We start from the raw sequence: 8416 nt of genomic DNA, 5'->3' as shown, positions 1-8416 counted from the left end.
CCATTTTAATTATTATGTGTCTTGGTGTTGTCCTCCTTGGATCCTTTCTGTTGGAGGTTCTGTGTATTTCCATGGTCTGTTCGATTATTTCCTCCTCCAGTTTGGGGAAGTTTTCAGCAATTATTTCTTCTAAGATACTTTCCATCTCTTTTCCTCTCTCTTCTTCTTCTGGAACCCCTATAATACGGATATTGTTCCTTTTGGATTGGTCACACAGTTCTCTTATTGTTTCGTTCCTGGAGATCCTTTTGTCTCTCTCTATGTCAACTTCTATGCGTTCCTGTTCTCTGGTTTCAATTCCATCATTGGCCTCTTGTATCCTATCCATTCTGCTTATAAACCCTTCCAGAGTTTGTTTCATTTCTGCGATCTCCTTTCTGGCATCTGTGATCTCCTTCCGGACTTCATCCCATTGCTCTTGCGTATTTCTCTGCATCTCTGTCAGCATGTTTATGATTCTTATTTTGAATTCTTTTTCAGGGAGACTGGTTAGGTCTGTCTCCTTCTCTGGTGTTGTCTCTGTGATGTTTGTCTGCCTGTAGCTTTGCCTTTTCATGGTGATAGGAATAGTCTGCAGAACTGGGACGAGTGACGGCTGGAAGGACTTCCTTTCTTGTTGGTTTGTGGCCCTCCTCTCCTGGGAGAACAGCGGCCTCTAGTGGCTTGTGCTGCGCAGCTGCCCGCAGACAGGGTTTCTGCTTCCTGCCCGGCTGCTATGGAGTTAATCTCCGCTGTTGCTGTGGGCGTGGCCTGGTTCAGGCCTCTGCTCCAAAGTGGTGGAGTCGCGTTGGAGGGGGAGCGGCCTGGAGGCTATTTATCTCCGTAAGTGGCCTCCCTGCTCCCTGCAGCCCAGGGGTTAGGGTGCCCAGAGATCCCGGATTCCCTACCTCTGGATTAAGTGTCCCACCCTGCCCCTTTAAGACTTCCAAAAAGCACCCGCCAGAACAAACAACGACCACCAAAAAAAAAAAATTTTTTTTAATTAAAAAAAAAAAAAAATTTTTAATTAAAAAAAAAAAAAGATGGCCACTCGTTTTTCTTTATTCTTCAGCGCCAGCCTCAGGCATCTGCTCGCCGGTCTTGCTGCCCTGTTTCCCTAGTATTGGGGTCCCTATCCCTTTAAGACTTCCAAAAGCGCTCGCCAAAACAAAACAGCAAAAAAAAAAAAAAAAAAAATTGGTCGCGCGCTTTTCTTATGTCCTCCGGCACCCGGCCTCCGGTGCCCGCTCACTGTTCTCGCTGCCCTGTTTCCCTGGTATCCAGGGCCCCCTGGGCACATACTGTGTCTGCACTCTGGCCCGGATGACTGGGGCTGGGTGTTCAGCAGTCCTGGGCTCCGTCTCCCTCCCGCTCTGCCTATTCTTCTCCCTCCGGGAGCTGGGGGGAGGGGCGCTTGGCTCCCGCCGGGCCGGGGCTTGTATCTTACCCCCTTTGCGAGGCGCTGGGTTCTCTCAGGTGCGGATGTGGTCTGGATATTGTCCTGTGTCCTCTGGTCTTTATTCTAGGAAGGGTTGTCTTTGTTATATTTTCATAGATATATGTGGTTTTGGGAGGAGATTTCCGCTGCTCTACTCACGCCGCCATCTTCCACCCCTCCCAGCTGAATTATTCTTACACCTGATATGTCTTCCTCCCATGTTCTGCCACAGGTAAACCAGTGTTCATATACATTGTCTCTTTTCTGGTGGCCCTGTCCTTTTTTAGATTTCAGGCTACTTGGTTGCCTTGAAACCTCAGCTCTTTGTGAACTGAAGAAAACTTGTAATTTTGGCATTTAGTTGGCTTTGTGCTGTTCTCAGGGTAGGAGTGATACTCTTTCCAGCTTCTCAGCACAAATTAGCAACACTTGGCCCCTCTTGAGCTTTATGTGCATGCACCCCTCTCATCTGGATGTTCCCTGGCATGGGGACCATGTCTTAACTACTGACGTACCCCTCAGTATTGGGGATGAAGTGTGTATCCCTATATGTCTGTGGAACAAACTGGGCTCTGCAGCTGGCAGTCATGTGGGCAGGGAGGCAGTAGAGTTGTTGGTGAAGAGAGGGTATTCCAGCAGGACCAAAACTGTTACAGAATTGCAGCTGGAAACTTTTGTGCCTCAGATTCCTGTATTTGTGCCCATTTGGATTCACCCTCCCTCATCATGCCCTTCTCTAAAGTTCGAATCTAATTTGAGGCCTTGTCCCTCTGAGGTGAATGGGTGACTTGTACTCAGCCTCTTCCAGAGTGTTGGGGACCCAGAGAATTTTTATTTATTTATCCACCAAGTATTTATTAAACTTTTTTGTGTCAGGTACTTTTTGATACTCCTTGATCCTGAGTCCATTCTTGGGGCTCTAAAAGGTTCCAGCTGGGTCTCTACATAACTTGTGGTCATCTAACTGTCATGATAAACAACCTCAAAATTTCAGTGGCTTGACCCAAAAAATATTTATTTCCCATTCACGGCATAGTCCATGGCTGACATTTGTGGGCGACCTTCTATGATTAAGGCTCTTTCTAACTTGAACTCTTCCTTCTGCCAGGGCATCTCACTGAGCTGCAGATGATTAGAGAGACCATGGAGGAGACACACCGACTTCTTAACCATAACAACACCGAGGTGAAATATACTGCTTTTATTATCTTATTGGTGAAAATTAGTCACATAGTTCCCTCCTAGATAAGCCAGAGACTGGGAAATATAGTCCCTGACAGAGAAATCACTTTGTAGCAACAACTCTACAGTCTGGAAGGGGAATGTTGGTCTTTGGTGATGTTGCCTGTCTCTGCCACAGCCTTGGAGAGACTGGAGGGACAGACCGATGATGTTCATCAGTGTGTTCTATTAAGTCTCGAAATGACTGCACAGAAATATTCCACAACCACCCTGAGCTACAGGATGTTTGGAGTGACCTTGGAGATTTAGAGCATGAGATGGGGGAGACTTGGGGTGTGAGCAGGAAGGTGTGTGAGGTGAGAGCTAGGGAGACTTGGGGTGTGAGCAGGAAGGTGTATGAGGTGAGAGCTAGGGAGACTTGGGAGTGTGAGCTAACCATTTCTTGTGCTTTAGCTAGGGCATGTGCTAGTTTGCCATACCAAGTGCAAATTCTTCTACCTGGCACTTAAGATCCTTCATCATCTTGCCCCAACATACTTACCTGGCCTTTTCCCATAACTCCTCTGCTTGTTGCATATGTCTGTGTCACACAGAACCCCACCATCTTCCTTACAGAGAAAATCAACATTCAGTCGTTTGTTCATTCCATTCATTCATTTATGAAACATTGTGCTTTTCCGTAGAGGAGCACAAGAATGAATAGGTCAAGTCCTTACCCTCAGGAAGTTGTAGTGCTCATGTGCTCTGACCTTTTCGGAATGGGCCTTTGCTGGGAACTCGAAATGCCGACACCAGAAAACCTCCTTCCTTGGGGAAATATCCTTTATTGTCCTGCCCTTCTCTGAGTCAATACTGTAGATTCTCTGATCTGGTTCTGGCAGCTGCACAACACACGAGCCCCTTCCATAGCTTTCCAGCAATAGCCATCTAGTGTTTGCTAGAGATAGGCCAAGGTCAGGGGTTTCACCACCTCCTGGTGCACCTGCTAGAAAGAACTAAGCCCTGTTCTCCTTTCAGTCTTACCTTGGTCCTCTGGGACCACAGAGTACAAATCTTACAATCGTCTCCTTTGTCGGTAGAGGAGAACTTCACAGGTTGAGTCTTCTCTTCAGAAAGCCCTCTCACCAGATGCTATCTTATTGCTCTGAGGCCCCTTCCATCTCCAACTTTATCAAGTACACCGTGGAAGTTCTTCAGCTCCTCTGCCCCAAAGCTGCTAGCCTCAGATGCGTCTATTCACAAATCCCTGACCGCATGGTGAGTGATAACACAGCACTGCATTAAAAATGGTCTGACCAGCTCAGGGAGACAGGGTAGTAAAGGACTGTGAAAGAGCCCTTGTGGAGACTTTGCTCTTTCTCTCAATAACTTTAAGAAGATTTTGCATACATCTGGGCATATTAGGAAATGGGCCTGCAAAACGTTAAATTAAGTTTTCCAAAAGTTTTAGATTTGTGAGTATCTCCCTCTACATTATCATTTTGAGCATTCTTCAAATGAGATTCTTTTTTGAGGAAAAGCTTGAAACTTCATGAAATAGACTCTTTAGTTACAGTGGACAATAAAAACATGGCATCTGTTTAATTGGTGATAACTTCCATGGGAAGACATGTGAGCGGCATTTTAAAAGTGCTTGTTTTGCCATTGGTTTCTCTTTGTGTCCCACTTGAGTAATTTCCTCTCAAATTTTTCTGTCCCTAGGTCTAGAAGCCTGGTAAATAAGCAAGCCCCAGAGATATCCAGAGAGCCAGCGACATCCTGGAAATCTGAGGCCATGAGGTTAAGCACAAAAATGCTCTCTTTCCAGGAAGGAATGACTGAATCAGAGTGATGACCTTGGCTTTCGATCAGTCTTTGTGCAGCCTTTCCCACTCTTTTCCTCTGCTCCCCCCTGCCCCCACGTGCCCCAAGCTGTGGAGGGGCTAGGCCTGCTCCCCACCCCACCCCTTGTCTCTTGCACAAGTCCATCCTGCCTTTGGCATGTGCCCGAGGACTTCATGTGTCTACACAGCCCAGCTGAGCCAAGCTTCCTCTCCAGATCCGAGGAGAATGCCTGTCAGGAAGCTCAGTTATTTGGAGAATGTGAAATACAGTATTTTAATGGAGCCATTTTTCACATCCCTCTAGAAAAAGGATGTAGAGTTTGTTGTTTGTCTATCTGCAAATGAGTCTTGTTCACACTAGAGCACCTTCCTGATTTCGACACATCAAGCTCTTGGTGTTTTTCTCTGCCACAAAGAGATTTTTGGCTCTGGCACTCAACTCCACAGGTGCAGGCCAGTGAGACAAGCTGTTGAAATGCAGAAAGTGTTGTTAGGAAAGGGACCCTCCTTTGGATTTAATCCTGAAATTACGGTGCCAAGCCATGCTACAGCAAAACATCAAGCAGGGTGTTGAAATTCATTTCTAGAAACCATGCCTGGTCTTAAAACGAAACCACGAGGGTAGCAGCAGGGCGGGTGAAATGAGTGCCACTATGACATTTGGCTCCAACACAAGTGGATGAAGTTTTCGATAACAATTTGCTTTTGGCTGGTTTTCTTCCCTGACAAACCCCAAACCCTCTCTAGTCATTGGCAACAGGGACTGTGAACAGGAGTCAAATTTGCTGATTTTCTTTGTCCGGGATGAACTGTTAGATCCTCTCCTTTGTTAGAGTGAGTTTATATTTATCACAATAAAGATAAACAGTTAAAACAACAAAGTTGAGAACATAATTCATATCCCTGGGCTACTGAGCTCCAAACATTTCACTACTTTGGAATAAAAAAAAATCCCCATCTAGCAGTGACTGGCTTTTCCAGATGAAACCGCGCTACACAAACATACTTTGAGTATGTGTGATTTCACTTAAAATATGTGTCCTGGCTCAGAGACCTAGGGCAAAACCAAATCAATTCAGTGACATGAATAATCCTTACTCCTGGATCACTTTATGGAAGAGAGTTCTGCCTCACTTGGTGCTAGAAAATAAATGATTTTTAGAACCAAAGGTTCCTGTGTAGTGTTGACAGTGAAACTTCACTGAGGGGAAGTGAAGGCAGGAGAAGGGAACGTGGTGGTGAGAAGCCAAGGAACTGGACCAAGGCCCAAGGTTCCCTGAGCCTCAGCGTCCTGGCTCTGGCACGGCTCCCCCGGCTCCCCATCAGCATGGCCACCAGCTCCCCATCAGCATGGCCACCGCCTCTCCCACCTGGGGGAGACGGGGGAAGGGGAAATGAGAATGTGAGTTGGGTGTGTTTCGGTGTATGTTTTGCAGATGAGGAATAGGTTGATAATATGTCTTTGCCTTTGAAAATATGTCTTACCAATGGGTTTCAGCCCCGAGCAAGTTCGCTATGAATTCAATGTGACCAAAGAAATTGACAGCAAAACGTTCGTTGGGGTGAAAGGGTTTATTACCCGGCTTGTTCTCCTGGCGGTAGGTAGAGCGCTAGAGTCTCTCTGCCTCTGCCCAGAGCACTGGGCCGAGCTCTCTATTTAGCGCAATAATAGCTTATTGCCTAAAGGCGTGGAAGCAGTGGCCTAGCAACAGGCCAGTTACATCATCAGGTGGTTTAAGTTCAGTGAGGATCCTGGCCATAGGAACCCCAACTTCCCCACAAAGTGCCTTTGACCCCTGTTGCACAAAAACTTGCTTTGCCCTCCTGGAAGACAAACATGACCACATCTGTTCGTAATGTTCAAGCGCTTCAGCCCCCCACACAGTCAAATTCACAGTAAGTCCCATCCCTTGAGGACTTCCCACCTTGTCTGGCATAAGAATTCTCAGCACTCCCAGTCCACTCCCTGGATGCGCTGAAGAGGGGAAGGAAGAACAAGCCAGTGGGCTTCTGTGTGCGGAGACCCTGCTGCTCTTCTTCAGTCTTAGACCAACCACCAACTGAGGGGAGCAAGTGGCGGGGATGAGGGCACTGGGGTGGGTGGGGAAGGTGTGGGATGGGGGTGGAAGGCGGGGGCCCTCCACCCTTGGGGGAAGGCTAAGGTTCTTTCATTTTCCCAAGTCCACACCCAAGCTTAGCCAGCCCATGGGGAGCTTCGGGGGAGGGGGGGTGGGTCTACTTGGAGTCCTTCCCTGCCTGCCGGTGCCAGACTCCGTCTTCTCAGGCTAAGCTTCTGATAATGTGGTTCTTCAAAAGGAAGGAGTCAAGGGTTAGTTTGGGGCTCCTTCTCTCAGGAGGCTCCTTGACCTCTGCAAGTGTACCAGCCCCTTCCCAGAGTTAGTGGGGTGGAAGAGGCACATGCTTACAGTTGGTTTGAAAATCTCCAAGTCTGTGAATAATTCTACATTTAGCCCTCCTCACTGCTAAGTAGGATTCTAGCCCATGGTAGAAAGGTCTCCCAAGACACAGGGACAGCTGTGATGTTTCACTGTGTAATTCTGGAGTTTTGGAGGCTGTGGCAAGTGTTAGTAAGGCTCAGAATTTATTCCTAAGAAATTTACCTCCACCTTGGATATCTGCTCCAAGGAGAGGAGACCCCTGGGGGACGTAGCATTAGGACCTGCCCACTCAGGCATGTACAAATAACTCAGAGTGTATATAATCTACTTTTAAAAAAATAGTGTATGTAACTACTTTTTTAGTGTGTATTACCTACTCTGATTGCTACATTTTTTCCCAAAAAAATTTATTTAAAAAATTTTAATCCTACAGAAAAGTTTCAAGAACAGTACAATGCTGTATACTTTTTACATACATACTTTTCTGTAATACTTCAATTAAAAAAATTAAAACTAGTATAATGCATACTCATATATCCTTCAGCCGGATTCACCAATTCTAAACAGATAATCAAATACAAGCTCTAACTGTTAATCTGTAGTTCAGCAGCTTCTCACATGGCCAAATCTATGCAGTGCACTCTGTGTGAGCAGCGGCAGTGAAGCGCTGATTTAATGACAATTAACTGTCCTTCAGTAATGCTGGGAGATCAACAGGTCTGTTATGCCGGGATTGTGACTCCTGGTTCATGAATTTCACAGGCTTCTTGTGGGGACTGAGCATTACGTCACGCGTGGCAAGACTCTGGGTTATATACATGGGAGATATGATGATTGACAGCTGCTAGACTTGGACCTTGGGATTGACTTTGAGAAGAAAGGGATGCACAGGTGAGCCTCCTTTGTTAAAGTGGCTCTTCACCACAGAAAGAAAGACAAGAAGAGTGTTGGAGAAGAAATAAATGAAGGTAAAATGAAATAGTAACGATGTTTTGGGTGCATATCACTTATGTATAAGTGAAATGAATGACAGCAGTATCATAAGGGATGGGAGAGAAGAACTGGAAATATTCTGTTATATAAGGTACCTATGCTACATGTAAAGTGGTATTATATTATTTAAAGATACACTTAGTTTTAAAATGTATATTGCAAATTCTAGGCAACCACTAAAAAATTTAATAAAGAATGATATTTGATAGTCTAAGAGAGGAAATAAAATGAAATCATATATAATGTTTATTTGCAATCAGAAAAGGCAGAAAAGGGGAGGGGAAAAGTAAAACAACAAATAAAGTGAACAGAAAAGAGATACAAATATGGTAGATATTAACCCAATTATATCAATAATCATTTTAAATGTGAATGGTCTAAATATACCAATTAAAGACAGATTGTCAGGCTGAACTAAAAAAGAAGACTCAACTATATGTTAACGGCAAGAAACCCACTTTAAATATAAAAACTCAAATATGTTAAGCACTAAGGGATGGAGAAAGATATGCACACTAATACTGACCAAGGAAAGCTGGAATGACTGTGGTAATTTTAGACAGATCACACTTCAGAATACAGAAAATTATCAGGGATAAAGA

General features: G+C 45.3%; 1 long non-coding RNA gene across 1 annotated transcript; it reads left to right on the top strand.

Annotated features, from left to right (window-relative positions):
- The first annotated feature begins 2326 nt into the window (after positions 1 to 2326).
- LOC118907071 (uncharacterized) lies at positions 2327 to 5676 on the top strand. The gene is made up of 3 exons (XR_005022691.2): positions 2327 to 2602; positions 3679 to 3856; positions 4301 to 5676. It is a non-coding gene; the product is annotated as an uncharacterized LOC118907071 (long non-coding RNA).
- The last annotated feature ends 2740 nt before the right edge of the window (positions 5677 to 8416 follow it).

Source organism: Manis pentadactyla, chromosome 1, assembly GCF_030020395.1.
Source record: "Manis pentadactyla isolate mManPen7 chromosome 1, mManPen7.hap1, whole genome shotgun sequence".
NCBI classification, from domain to species: domain Eukaryota; kingdom Metazoa; phylum Chordata; class Mammalia; order Pholidota; family Manidae; genus Manis; species Manis pentadactyla.
This window is presented reverse-complemented; position numbering and strand designations above follow the sequence as displayed.